The sequence below is a fragment of the Athene cunicularia genome (genome assembly GCF_003259725.1).
Source record: "Athene cunicularia isolate RWA chromosome 12 unlocalized genomic scaffold, athCun1 chr12_part1, whole genome shotgun sequence".
Taxonomy (NCBI): Eukaryota; Metazoa; Chordata; class Aves; order Strigiformes; family Strigidae; genus Athene; species Athene cunicularia.
Window position 1 is genome coordinate 6768205 of NW_020799116.1, and position 15328 is coordinate 6783532.

The 15328-nt window shown below is 40.9% G+C and overlaps 1 protein-coding gene across 3 annotated transcripts in view; it reads left to right on the forward strand.

Annotated features, from left to right (window-relative positions):
* The window catches only part of SLC25A26 (solute carrier family 25 member 26), an 89213-nt gene that overhangs the window by 45445 nt on the left and 28440 nt on the right, over positions 1-15328 (forward strand). The gene's annotated exons all lie outside the window — the stretch shown is intronic.

Below are 15328 nucleotides of genomic sequence, written 5' to 3' on the forward strand. Positions count from 1 at the left end.
GACAAACATGTTGGGAACAGGCCCTGTCCTTGGTCAACAGCCTTCGGATCTCATTTTCTCCATAATACAGCAATTCCTGGGAAAGGCAAGTGTGGTTGTAAGAGAAGGCCGACAAGGAATGCAAGGGAGCCAGGGCTATTCTTGTGACAGCAGTGCTTTGGGTATTGTATAGAGTAAGAGAGGTAGAATGGGTGGGTAAAGCCTATAAAATTTGTTAATTCTGCATTTCTCCACTTGTGTTACTGGAAGGGTTTCTGTTTTATGGAGATTTTTTTCAGTATCTAAATGATGTATCAAGGTGACTGCAATGTCTCTCTACACCTGAACTTGATGCATAGGTGTGTATATAAGCTGTGCTGGGCTGCACTGGTTTCTTCTCACTGTGATCTTTGGGTACCAAACTGGACTGTAAAGAAGAGTTATGTGACACATGTATAGATCTTCTTGCTGCTGCACTGTAAGGAGTGTAGGACTGCTGGAAGCTCAGGTAGTGTAGAGATCTGAGATGACAGCAAGGAAACTGCAGTAAAATTTGCTATAAATCTTACAAACTTACAAAAAGTACTTTTGGCCCAGAAATTTGAAACCAGTTGTATGTCATCCAGGCATATAAGCTGGAGAAGGCCAAGCGGTCTGTGTTTTGGGAGTGCAGAGGTTTTCAGGAACACACTGAGGTTGAGGGAAGAGTGGTTCCCCACGGCTGTTCCTGAATTCTTCCTCACTGTGGGAGTGGACCCAAGCCCAGGCGGTTTACAGGACTTCTCACAAAGTAAGGGCTATAGCATCGAGACAAATATTTGCATGTTCTAGAGGGGAAATGCACTTCTCTGAAGCCCAAACATCCCAAGGTGCTGTAGAAGATAACACCTGTATGCAGTTATTTTATCTTTTTGCTCATCGGGCTTTAGGAGAGGAGCCATATCTTAGAGCTGTCACAGCAATCCTTGTTTGCCTCCAAGGTGTCTCCTGAAGTGCTCCTGCAGGTAATTAATCACCTAATAAAATACACTCTCTGACAGTAGGTGGAATTTGGAAATTAATTTGCACCCCTTAAATGAGGCTTCTAAAACTATAATTATCATGAAAGGAAGAAACGAGCTGTGTCAGGTGTATAAATGATTTATTTATCAAGAACAAACTGTCACCAAAGTGGCACTTAAGCTTGCAGCATTAGTGCTTCATTTCTTTTAAGTGAATTAGGCAATGACATTTGCCTCCCCATAATTGCAGGTCTTGGGGTGAATCCTCAGTGTTTGGGACAAAAATGACCTGCAACAAAGTTATAACTGCCTCTTCCACAGTTTCTTTCTCTAAATTGTGATCACTTCCTGCTGCCCCATCATTCCCTGCTCAAAGCCTTATCCCCAGAAGAGCCTCTGGCCTCCCCAGAGGACACCACAAACCTTGTGCAGCCCACTTTGCCATTCAGGTTTCTCATTATCTCTCCAAGTGGTGGATTTTGAGAACTGGGTGTTTGCAGCATCAGGAATAGAAAGGGGAGGAAGTTTTAACTAGTTGTCTGGACCGTGTATGGTATAAATTACCTGAAATAAGAGGAGGTCCAAGATAGCTGATTCTCTCTTTTTTAATAATACAGGTTTAAAGATGCCTGAGAGATCTATTTTTAGAAGTTGTGAGAGGGTAATTTTTTTTTTTTAAATCCAGAGAAATATGAAAATAACAGCATTTTAAAAGTGAATAATTTACTAAAATATTTACTTGCAAAATCGAGCAAATACCCTGCTAAAAATGTGTTACCAAAGTGACTGTCCTGTGCACCAGAGCATCTGAAGATTTATTTCAGTTGTGTGGGTGACACAGGCACTGCAGCCTTTACTTCAAAATTGCCACTAACAACCGTTCTAGTTGCTACATCTGAAATGTATTTGTCGCTGACAGTGTAATTTGCTGTCTTCAAAGTGCACGTGGTGTGCCGATACAGTATATGTAGTTTGTGTGACATGGAAGAAAATTGTCTCATTATTACATATTAATCTGACATTATTGGTGCATTAATTTTTGAGAAAGCCCAAGAGGATTTATATTCATGTCAGGCTGACTTCTCTAATACGCAGCTTCTGGGAAGGACCGTGCCTGCTCATTTCCTCCGTACTTGTTTGCCTGAAGTTGACTTGAAAAAGGGATGAGGGTACTCAGCACCACTGGCTTGATTCAAATGGCTGTTGCACAAAGTGAGAAGATTTCCTGAGTTAAAGCGCCTTGAGAAAAAAATGGAGTAAGAGTGAAAAAATTTACAGTGCCCTTTTTATTTACATTTTGGTAATGTTGTCTCCTGCACCAGAATTTGGCTTTTGCTGGAAAGCACGAACAAAATAGGCTGCCATTCAAAAAGCCCCGTGTGATGCTGTTAGATGGAAATATAATATTTTAGTTATGTGAACTGACAGATTGAGAACAACTTATGTGAGAAAAAATACTTGTGATTCTTACTTTTCACTTAGAAGTGTAGACTGAAATAATGCTATGCAAAATCCTTTCAATATAAACTAATATCTTTCTTGTCCCTTCTTCTCCAGACTTTTACCACAAAGTATTTTTACTGGATGGTAGAATTTTTTGGAAGTGTACTGGAAATATTTTTTCATGAAAACCGAGTGGCATAAAATTAAATGCTCTGGAATGCTGCTGAAGGGGTAGTCCAACTACCCTGAGCATGTCCTGGTTTGCTTGAAATATGGTTGCCCTTTACAGGCACTCAATTAATCTTGAGGCCAATTTTAACAGTGCACAGTGCAGAAATGACTAACTGTTATGACATGCCCTGAACCAGCTCCAGTTCAGCTTGTGTAAATTCTACATGTGGGGTGCTTTTGGAGCTGACAGGTGGAATTTTATTGTGATTGTATTTATTCCACCACAGTAAAGGCTTTTGTCATTTATCTTACTGAGTTGCTACGTGTTGCAAAGCAAAGGCACTTTTTTTTTTTTTTCTCCCCAATCAACACATCTAGTAAAGACTGTTACTCAGGGTAGGATCCTTCCCAATGTTCAGCTGTGCTTTCTAAATGGGTACTTATCAGCTGGTCTGTGCACACAGGGCATCAAGTCAGGGTCTTTTCTGGGGTGACTGCTGACGGGTGCACCATGGTGGTGGAGATAGCTCACGCTTGGTTTAAGCCTGAGAGTGAAATCAGCCAATATTGCCTGTTCCTTAGGTCATGCTCAGAGATCTTCTGGCTGTGCAGCTCGCTGGAGAGGTTACGGCCCACCATTGCCATCTTTAACCTGGCTTATTTGGCATGAAGTGGGGACTGAGTAGTAATGTGAGGAGCCAGACCAAGCACTTGGAAGGGATGAGGACAGTAATGTGTGGCAGGGGTTGTGCTGAAAGTGGTAACCAACTCCTCTACCCACAGCTACAGCTAGAAGGGGAAATGCAAGCAGACAGTAAAGGTAGATCTCATTCTGTCTCAGTTTCTCCTTCTTAGTCTACTGGAAATTTCCCTCCAGATGTTTTCACCATGTCAATCAGCATTTCAGCATGAATTTGGGAACCTCCTTTCCACCCCAGATTAGTCCTAGGCCTAAGACACTGATAATACTCACTGCAGGACTTCCAAATGAAGTCAGGGCATTTACTGGCATCATGTTAGCTGAGCTTTTAAAGTTCTATGTGTGAATGCAGAACCAGCACACTGTTTTGCACGTTTCTTAACTCTTTTCATGATCCCAAAGACCACTACCAGCATTTGGTGCTATTATTTAAAGAAAGGTGTTAATGGTATTATATCTTTTGATTGAAAGCCACAGTTGATTTTTGCTCTTGTAAGAGTTCCACAGATTTTGGTTGTTTTGTCTGAAGTGGTCTATTAGTACTTGTGCTGAGATAAAAATTGTGTTTTAAGTGAAGAAAGCGTTCTGGCACAAATTAGAAAATCCCAGGGAAGATAAATGAAAAATCTAATTAAAATGCCTTGAGGTTGAAACATTATTGGAATTGTAATGTATAGCTTGCTAATCTCATTAGAAAAAATCCTGGTTTAAGTCACCTGGATATATTATATGCTGCTAATACCGGTCTGTTCCTTTTCAACCCAAAAGGTTACAAACGTTACACTGGAAAATGCATTTTCTTTGAGATTAGCTCATTCTTTGTATTAGGCAATAGCATTGCTGTATTTCCTTTTCTCTTTTGTCCCTAACTTGCTTGCTAATTTTTCTTTACTGCACTGCCTGTTGCTCCGTTATTTGAGTCCAGCTGTGTGCAGTGCACCCCCAGGGATACCATGTCTTTGGTCAGGATCAATACTGCAATACTTTTTTTCTTCGGATACAGCCTTGCAGTTTTATTGAACTAATTCAGACAGGTACATCTCAGTCAGCCTCAGGTGAAAGGAGCATTGTGTATGAGTTACAGGGTCTGTGAGTGGCACCCAAAATAATGCTGGCAGGAACAGAAATGCTTCTGGAGACCTACCTAATGGCAGGTTTCTCAAGCAGATACTAAAATACTGTCCACTGAAAAGGTAAAATTTCTGGAGATTCCTCGTGGTTAGGGAATGTCTGGCTTTTTCCCCAACCAACATTTTTTGATTTTGGTTTTCTTTCCCCTCAAGTAATACCTTGTTAGTATGAAAATTTATTTAATTGCTGATTTTCTGTTTGTCAGTTGGAGAACAATTGGGAAGGCTATGGTTCAAATCATATCTGTATATGTAAATCCCAATCGCTGGTGTGTATCACAGACAAAAGCCCATACCAGGCAACACAACTTAAGCCATTGCACTGTGAGTTTTATGAATCTACCTATGACAGCAGGGAATTGGCAAATCTACCACTTGGCTGTGATGGTCATTTGACATGGGTGCAAAACCAATGCGGAAGAGAAATCATCTTAGTGGAACATTCTGGATGTGAAATGGCCTTTCAATGAATTAAAGCTGTGAGAGCAGCATTTCCCATCCCTTTCCCTCTAGAGGCCACGCTGCAGTGGGCGTGCAATTTGGCTTTCTCCTTTTGGTGTCAATGTTTTTCACAGAAGTACGTTTCTTAAAGGGACCATCAGTGCAACAGATGCTGAGCTCAGACCTGCTGTGTGAGAGAGGAGCATGCTGGAAATGGTGGGATCTGATCCCATCGTGGGGCTCTGGCAGTTACGTTGACTGCTTGGATTTTTATGCTGCTAGTTGTGATGCTGAAACCACTTGGAGCTGCGGTTGTGTTGTAACCTTGGCTTATCCTCTGTTGGGTGTTTGAGGTCACTTTGAGTTCTTTATTGTATATCTAAAGTAATCCACAGAAAAGTTTAGTCTGTTTTCTTTGGCTTTTCTCTTCATTCACCACGTTGGTTGCAGCCCCAAATTAGCAGAAAACTTTGTTTAGGCGTCAGTTCAACAAAACACTTTGGCCCAGCTCCAACTCTGGAAGAGCTTTTAGATTAACGGCAAGTTGGGAGCATAAAGAAGAGTATGGAGTCTAAGAACTTGTTTGGGTCTGGTGTTTAGTGTTTTTAAACCGTAATCTTGTTCCTATTCAGCAATAGTGAAAGTTAAGAGTGTGCTTAAGTATTTTTCCAAGCATGGAGGGAATGATTTATACTGGTAAAGTGGAAACTTAATAGTTTCTACTTTGCTGATCACAGCTATAGCCAGGATTCCACAGAACAAGTTAGCTGCTGTCATGCTCTGTGGCTTGGTTTGGGCTCTCATCAGGCACTGAAGACAGCCCAGACCAAGAGCTGGGATGTGTGGGCAGCCCTGCACAGTGACCAAATGAAGATGATAAGGATTTGTGTGTGTCTGGGATGTTCTAGTTGTTTAGTTCTTGCTCCACCAAATCACCCTTGTTCATCTGGATCGTGTTCCCATGCTCAGGTAGTTTGGCACACTTTCCTCATGTCCAAGCTGGGTAACTGAGTGTGAGAAATTGTTTTGGTTTAACTTTATTGTTTAACATTGTGTTTATGATAGATCCTCAAGGCAGATGGAAATGAGGTGGCTGTATAGACATGCAAATTAATTCAAAGGTTTATGGTGAAAGCATCTTCTCCATAAATGAATTAAAACAAATCATTGAGAGTCATATCTTCTATTGCCACAGGTCTTAAAATGATCATGTCACTGCAAGCAGGGTTAGACTCCTTTGAGGAAGCCTGCAAGAGGTTCTTGAAAGCAAACCTTCCCTGCTCTCTGCACGGTGGATTTGCGTACACAGCCAGACTCGTCTAAAGTTTTTTCCCAGCTTGCTGACAGGCAGGAAGTTGGGGGATGCAGGCAGCGAGACAGCTTTCCCAGGGGCTCGATTGTTGTGGACGAGTCTGCAAGTCCACACCTGGGAGGGCAGCGAGTCCCAGGTGGCCCTGCAGTGTCGGACCCGACATCGTACAGCTGCTACCTTTGGGTGGGGGTGGAAGAAATGCTCCATTAGGAACAGAATAGCTCTCCAGCTGCATAGGCAGGGAGGTCTGCTGGGTCCAGGGGCTTCCTGTTTAAATAGTTACAGTGTCTGCAGAATTGGTTAAACTGTCAAAAAAAAAAATAATGTAGAGGGTAAAAGAAAAAAAAAAAAGAACCATCCTTCCTGTATCTGTATGTGCATTGTTCACTTGGGTTCAATCAAATGCTTATTGCGATTTTTCAATTGACTTTAATGAGTTTTAGCTTAGGGCTTTTGTAATGTAGAATGAGATTAAAGTTTGTGGAACTGTAGCTGCAGTTCAGGAAAGCTCATGCTTTAATACATATAAGCTAGGAGAGATCATTGTCATAAGCCAGTAGGTCCCCAGATGTAACATTGGCAAGTCATTTCACTCAGTGACTTTTGCAAGACCTTGCATATCTTGTGGTTGGCTAAAGCAATGCAACTGTTTACTAAAATATAAAAAAGGTAGTTGAGAGAGAGAAAATAGTCCAGCCTTATTTCAGGCACACAGGATAGTTAGACTATTCAGTACAGGCCTTAAGGACATATTTAACTGCTTCTCTGTACAAAGGTGGGGATTGAGACATGTGTTTTAGTGCTTTGCAGAACCAACTTGTATTCAGCTAACACCGACGGAGCTCTCACATGGCAAATGAACTCTTCCAAGGAGTCTGTGAAGATCAGTCCTTTCACTCCACCTGATCTGACTTGCCATTTAGGCTGCTGTATGATGGACCTCTCACCCTGGCCTGCTGCACCTTCCCCTGAGCATTGTTTCATTGGCACCCATCAGGGCAGTGCCTGTGAGACGGCGAGCACCTTGCAGGACAAGGCTATTTCTTCTTTTGCCTGTGGTGTGCAATGCAGATATAGCTCTTCCAAAATAGTTGAAAATAGCAGTCACAGAAGGAACCTTAGCAATGCCCCATTTTGTGAGATACTCAAAAAAATTCTGAATGTGTATACCAGTGAGTGTGTATCCATGTGTGTAAGATAAGTAAAATACCTTTACATGAATAGCATTTCCTAAATTTGACAGTAATCTGCGTTTTTTCTCTCTGCCACATGATGGAGATAATGGTGTAAGATATATAAACAGTGGTTTATGGGTCATGCACTTCAAAGAAGAAAGTTTCAACTCGGTGGTTTATAGTAGTTGTTCCATTAATGTTGGTTTTGCACTGGTCTTGATGGAGTAATTTTCTCAATAGTATCTGTGGGGTGTTTTGTTTAAAGCGACATTTGGTTACTTGTCTTGTTCTGTTTTGGAGGTTTTTTTGTTGGTCTCCCCCACCCAAAAGGCAAATGTGTAGGAATACTCTTACTAAATAATCAGGGCTCTTGATGCAGCAAAACACCAAAGTTCGTATCTGGTAAAAACTTCAAAAGAATTTGCTTAGCTTGCATTAACTTTACTGGGGCTTTAAGTTAAACATACATGGTTTGGGCTCAGATACAGCTGTGTGTAGGGCCGTTGCGTACGCTTCTGTAAAAGCAGGGAATTTGCAGCAGTTTCTGCTTAGAAGTTAAAAAGAGCACACCCTCGATCCTGCTTTCACCATGTGAGTCTGTGCATCCTGGGAAGGACATGGTAGGACATGAATTAGTTGATCCTTGTGCTGTATGCTGGAACCCTTGCATCGCTCTCTCCTCCCATCTCCATCGTGAGCTTGGATCGTGATCCAGAAACTATTGAAGGCACATGTGCAAAATTCCCAGCGATTTCAGTGAACTTTGGATCAGGCCCATATGCAAAGGCAGAGGTGGATTTTCCCATGGAAATTTTTTTAGTGACATTCAGAAATCTCCTGGTGAGAGATGTATTTAATTTTTATGGTGAGAGCTGCTGTGTTATATTTGTAATCATAATGTAGTAACAACACATTTGTAACAAAACTGCTATAGGTTGAGATACATCCAGGAAGGGAGAAACACAAGTTTCTTTCTAGTCTGTTAATTTTTTTTTTTTTTTTGCGGCTGTTACTCTGAGGACAAGAGTTCCTACGCTGATGTCAGTGCAGTTACAGCTGCACTGTTGTCAAGTGTCTTTGACTGAATATTTGCTGGAAGAAGCAATACTCTCACTCCTTTCCATAGATCCACCTGCCTTGTGAATCAAACCTGCTGCTTCTTTAATTCCTTGTGCTTAGGTCCTTGTATCACCTGCAAAACTCTAATTTGAGGAACTGCTCAACTCTGTAATACTGCAAATCTGTCAGTCCAGTGTCTGCCTATAATTTTTTTTTTTCTTTCATTAGACTTTAAAAGTTTGCATCTAGAGGCTCTCCCTTGATAGGTGCCTTTCACAAGATATTTTTGTAATTATACCTACATTTAAAATGTTACATGTATGTAAAATATACATTAAAATGTCTTCAAAGTTAGCCAGGACAGCAGCACGTAACCATGTGTGTTTGTCTGTGTGTGCCCATGTACTGATGTAATAGTTTCTCCAAATGTTAGGGTTTTTCCTCAGAAGACTTTTTCCAGAAATGCTGCACTCCATGCTTTAGGGTTCTGCTCCTGTGTTGTTTTTCATGAGAACAAAGATTAGTCCTTCATGGTCCTAAACTCAATGCATGTGCATGACTTAAAGGCATTACCTACCAATAAATAGGAGATTAGCTGCGGCTTGTGTATTTCCTGATCAGTTCAGGTTTTTTCAGATGGCTCGTTGTTATCCCGTTTCCTTTAACGATGGGACACTTTAATGAGTTTGCCATCTGACATACATCTGCTTCCTGTTAAACAATGCCTTCATTCTTCTAGAGCTGCTAAACTCATCTTTTATCCTACAAGGTTTTTATCTGCACCTTGAAAACAGCATGTACAAATTGGTCAGCATATTCATTTTCTTGTTGGAGGGTTTTTTGGTATGTTGTTTTTGAGAAGGGCATCTCCTTTAGTGCTTGTTTGTTGGAGAATGGGACAATGTGGATATTATTTGTCTAATTAGGGGTTGGTCAGTCCAGCTCCTGTTTCAAATACAATAAGACTGACTTCTGTGGCCAACATTATACGGTTTCTAATAGTTATTCCGTCCTCCCAGCAAAGTAAGGGGCTGGTGCAAAATGGGGAGGTTTTGAAAGCTGTTAATATTTTTTTTTTCTTGGAGGAAAGAGCCTTCAATAGCTCGATGATGGTCTGTCTCGTGTGCAGAGTTAGTGGTCTGTGATCGTCAGGCTCTCTTAAATCAATCCAGCCTGCACTGAGTTTGTGCATCTGCCTCAGCACTTCTCTTATTCCCATGTTTTGGGAACACGCAGTCATGCTGAATCTCTGACTGTGTCTTTTGCCTTCACTGGTCAATATTGCCCCTCCAGAAAAACTTTTTTCTTCCTTTTTTTTTTTTCTTATAAAAACTTTTTCTAGTGGAGGGAAGACTGGGTAGAATTTTCCTTGTATTTATCTCTCTACATAACGTCCTTTATATGTTGCTTTTATAACAAGCGTGTGATGCTGTTTAAAAGAAAATTCTGTTGTATGTGAAGTTCTACCACACAGGTCCAAAGGACATCCATGAGAATGGCTTGTAACCAAATTAAGCAACTGTGTGGGGCACATAATGTTTTGTCTCAAAAAGGAATTTACTTCCAAACATTCACATATGCCAGGTGACAAGCAGAAATATGTTGGGCTTAGAGCTGGGGAAACAGAGGAAGCAAGGCTGAAATATTTGAGGGTTAGTGGATGCTTGAAACAGAATAATGAGTATAATTCAGGAATTTTGTACTTCTTCCCATTTATAGCTTGCAGTTATCTCCCAGCTCACACAGGGTTAATGTTATTTGCTTGAAAATGAGGGAATAGCTGATTACTTCAGGTGGCTGCTGGTGCATGATCTGAAACCTTTGTTTAATGATACTCTTGGCACTGTTGAGACCAGTCTTTCTACCACCCTAAAGGCCATTCCTTTGCCTCTGGCAGTGCTGCAGAGCCAGATGTTCAACAGCAAAGAATTGTGACAAGTTGTTTGTTGCTGATGCAACTTGATAGTTTTACCTGTGACGGTCCAGCTTCCCATGGGGTTCCGCCAATCCTTGTCTCCATGCGGTCTTACAGGAAGGTGCTGTGTGTGAACTGTGTCCCTTAAGGAATGGAGCCAAGAGATATTCTGGTCATTGCTATACCAGCATTGTCATACTTACTTGAAGAATTTTGTTTCTAATTGCGCCAGTGTTTATTAACAAAGCCCTCCATCAGTTATTTAATGTATAAACATCCATTCTTTCACGATGCTCACACCTTTCATCTCTCAGAGCTGCAGGAACATGGCTGATGGCTTTGACAGTCTTTCATTCGTGTGAAGATTACAGATTTCCTTCTTTAGGTTCCTTGTGGCATCTGCAATTTATCAAGCAGAATCTGGGAAGTGGTATTAATTGAAGCTTTGCAAGAAGATAAGTTTACTTTGTCAGCTTTAAGGTATGCCATCAATGATGGCTGTGCTGAGCTCCTCTACACCTTCACCTGCAGTTAGTACTGTGTAAAGCTACCGGTCTTATGGTGTCAGTGGCTATGACCTCTGACATGGCCAGGGCAGAGGCTTACCTCATTTCATGCTGTCCTTTCAGATTCCATCATGAGGAAAGTGTATTTATAGCTGGAACATCAGTTTATCATAATGGGCAAGCGTGTGAAGAATTTCAGGAGGACAAAACACTGAACCAGATTTACTGTGATTATTAACAGAAATGTTTTGTGTTAACCCCAGTGGGCAGACAGGGTCGTTTTATTTTGCAGTAACTTGAACCTATTTGAAAAGAACCATCTTTTATAAAGAAGTTGATTTAAAAAAAAAAAAAAAGTAAAATGGACTTAAGTAAAGGGAAGATTGTTTTCCTGAAACTTGTGATTTATGTATCCTTGGAAAACTGTATTTTTTTTTTGATACTCAGAAGTGGGTTATTAGACTTTTTCTTTGTAATTACACCAGAGAAGGCAGTTTGGCACCTGCAGCTCAGACACTGTGGTGGAGTACTCCTTGTAAATACAGGCTTCAACAGTGAGAGCATTTCCATGAGCCCTGTCAAAGTGTGTGCAAGTGACAGGTTAGGTGCAAGTTTGAGAACTACTTCGTGATGACTGCAGCACGATCTCCCTGAAGGGAACAGATGCTCTTGCTGATGGCCTTTGTGATATTTGCACTGTCCAGATTCTCTTCATAACTGTTGCCTTTTCTTCCCTTGCTCTTAATGTAGGGAAAAGTGTAGGTATGGGTGAGAGCAGTTTCTGGGACGGAGGTACAGTTTCAGGGATGTTGAGAAAGATCTTACAAGGTGAGCCTGTTTCCTCATCTGGTTGTTTACACCAATCTCTCTTTCAGTATTTACTCTAACATTTGTAAAAACAGATAGCTCTTCTGGGCAGCAAGGCTCGCTGAACTGGAGACAGGGAAAACCTGAATAAACAAACATGTGCCACAGATTAGTAAGAACATCTGTAGGTCTTACATTGTTTTGAGAACACATACCACATACTTTTTCATTTCTTATGCTTTTCTAGTTTCTCCCTTTCTTTCTGTCTCTCTGTTTTCTTCTTCTTTTTAAATATATTGCTAATAAAGGTTGGAGGTAGAAAGCACAGCTGGACTCTGCATGACATGCCACTGTTTAATTTCTAGCTTGGAGGATGAGAAGAAGAGTAGTTTTATTGTATCCTAGAAGAGAATAAAGCCACATGCAAATTCCAGCCATGGACATCTGTTTCCTCTTTGTGTGAAAGAATTCTCATATTTGGAAGGGAATCCCAGTCCTGAAGGAGCTGCTGAGTTGGGGGTTTTTGGTTTTTTTTGGTTTTTTGTTTTTTTTCTTTTGGTTCTCCCCCCCCCCTTCTTTGCCACTCCTTCAGCCAGGGAGCAAGGAGAGCATGTTCTGTTTCCTTTGGGACAATGTCAGCTTTCAATTTAGCATCAGATATTAACTGGTGAATTTTGAGTTTCTTTAAAATGTTTTGTTGTAGTTAAAAGAGTATTATTAAGCTCCTCCTTAAATTTCTTTTATTTAACTAAACAGTATTTGGTGGGAAGACTTTTGCTCCGTCATCAATCTTCAGTACTTGCAGGTTGGTATTTTTTTTAGAAGTGGAGCTGTGTGTATCTGTTGCCCTGGTTGTGAAGTACAACTATTTCTAGAAGTAACTTATTACAGATAATCTTTTAAAATCCTTCTATATCAGGGGAATTAAGTAGATCAGTAGAAATGAGAATCTGTAACGTTCATTCCATTAAGCTAGGCATCAGGTGCTAAGGACTGCAGGGACCAGAGCAAATGATAATTTCACTAACCTATAAAACAGTTTAGAATAATGATTTACAGCTGTCTGGGGGCTTTAAATTTCTTTTTCTTGTGTGTGTAAGAGTTTACTCTGTTGAACAAACAGCACAGTTATATAACATTAGGCCAGACATGAGAACTGGTACTCTCTGTCTATTTTATATTAACGTTGAATGAGAGGTTGGTGGAGCTCGCCAGGGTTTCATATTTGCTGGCAGAAAGTTACCCACATGTGTGGACCACATTTTTATTGTTGCCTTAGCCTATTTCAGGCATAAATATCACTGCCTGGCAGGGTGTGATTCTGTTCGTTGCTGAAGAGCTTTTCTTTTAAAAAGCAAAATATGAAAAGGAATGAAATGCTGTAAATCTTCAAATTAAGAAGTATCCTCAGACTGCGAGATTTTGTCACATCTGTCATGGTAGAGGAATAAAGGGCAATAAGCCATCTAAAGGCTTTTCCATTGTTGAATGACTTACCCTTGCAGAACTATTTCTATTTCTTTTTGCATATATTAGTCCTGCTTTTGGGTGTGAGCTGTTTAGTCTGGTCTCTTAGGGAAACAAGGCTTATGCAAACAGGGTGTATGCACACATGAACGCACAGCAGCCTGCGCAGCCCTTGGACATGTTGGCATGGAAATGTGGCAGAAAGGCACAGGCTGCAAGGGTAAACAGGAGCTCCTATAAGTTTCTTGAAAATATGTGTGTGAGAGGAGAATAAAGGTGATTAAGGGGTTTGAGGGAAGGCTTGCAATAGGAACTGAACTTTCAACATGCACTGTGGAAGAGGTGAAATGTGATGGAGTCCCTGTCATGGGAAGAGTGCCAAACCCTGCTTGGAAATTATTTGACTTCAGAGAAACTGATGACAAAAAACAAATCCACAGGAAGCCAGACTCCCTTTCAATCCAGTACCCATGAAATCAGTTGTGCAGGTTTTATTTTTAAGTCAGGATGTTGTCAAATAGGCTCCAATGGATGACTGTAAGATACGGAGGATGTCTCCTTAAGATCTTCTTAGTGCAGACAAAAGTGCTGCTCTGCTTGTTTTTCTTGGTGGTGCTTCCTAGTTTGTTTGGTTTTTTGCAAATTTTCAAACTCTATTAAATAACGTGGGACTTATGAATGTTTAGGCCCTTACCCTGCAGGTGTCCTAGAGAGGAGGGAGCCCAGTGGCTGTGCAGATCCTGACACACATCTGAAATCTTCCCAGGCGTTTTGGAAGCCTGCACACTGCAGCATCTCGTGGGGTGCCCAGGGAGAAATGAAATCGATAATCCCCATCCAGTTCTGGTCCCTGCTGAGTGGAACATGGAAAGCAAACACCACTAACACCAAAAATCAAACAGCAGTCGTGAACAAACTTCCTCTTCGATTGAAAAGCTTCTAGCTAGGAGATAAAAAGGGGTTTATGTCGAAAGCTGCCCTTGTTGTCTTATTAACAGCTGCATAATTTTGCCACTCATTCACAAGCATAAAAAAGCAGAACTTGGAGACTGTGTTTGAAAGCTTGTTTTGTTTGGTGTGCAGCTGGATACAGAGCATTTCCTTTTCTCTTTTTTAACAAATTTGAAGCAAATGTAGTGGGTATTGTTTATTTTTTTCCCTATATTTTGGCCTAGATAATAGAAATTATGTTGCTTTTCATTTTACGTTGCAAAGAAATCATGCCATTTAACTCCAATTCAACAATGATGCAGCAGCATGTGGATATATATCTTGTCATAAATATATTACCACACATTACTGTCAAATAGCTGGACTTTTTCACTCAGTGTTAAAAATGAAATTTAATTGCTACACAACAGTTTCAAGGCCCTGATAAATAAGATTCATGTCTGACCTTTGTTGTGGGGCTCTGAGATGCCACCAGGGATATTGCTCATTGTTTAAGATGCCAAACTTCCCATGAGATTTCAGTTTGTCAGCTCAGTGTACAGCAGTGACATTGATTTCTTCTCACTGCCATTTCCTGCCTGAATAGATAACAAATTTTCTGTGGCAGGTGTCTGTCAAGCTTAGTTTTGCCTGGCAGATTAACTTAATAGACTCATTTATTAATCATTAGTTGCAACACAGTGAAGCAGACAATACTCTTTAACTCTTGTGATGTTGAATGGATGTACCATTTCACATTCCTTTGTGTAGCTTGAATTTGGGTTTAATAAGCTGTTCATATCTCTAGTGAATGTTTTTAACCTGACATTACCCACATTACAAAAAGCAAAGATTTATGTGTTAGTTAAATGTGGCCCATTTTGAGTGTCTACTACTTTTCATGGCAGAAGGTGGATAAGTGCTTTCTGAGACTAAAATGATACACGAACTGCAAATAAGGGGGAAACCTAACCCGACATATATCGTGTTTGGGGAAGGAAGGTAAGAGTATAGGTGAATAAAATAGATTCATGGAAGAAGATGTGAAACTGGGGCCGACTGGCAGTTGAAGCAGAAGAGATAACTGGGGAAGCATCTAGGAAGGGGCAGCACAGACCTACAGATAGGGCTATAGGGCAATTCTAATGCAGGATAGTATTTTCGTAGGGACTGCTTTTTCTGAGACATCTTGAGATAGCTACTTGGGCTGGAGATAGCAAATGCAGGGTCGATACCAGAGGTGGATATTGGACAGGGCTTGTCAGAGTGGTGGAGGAGGAGGAAGAGCCAGA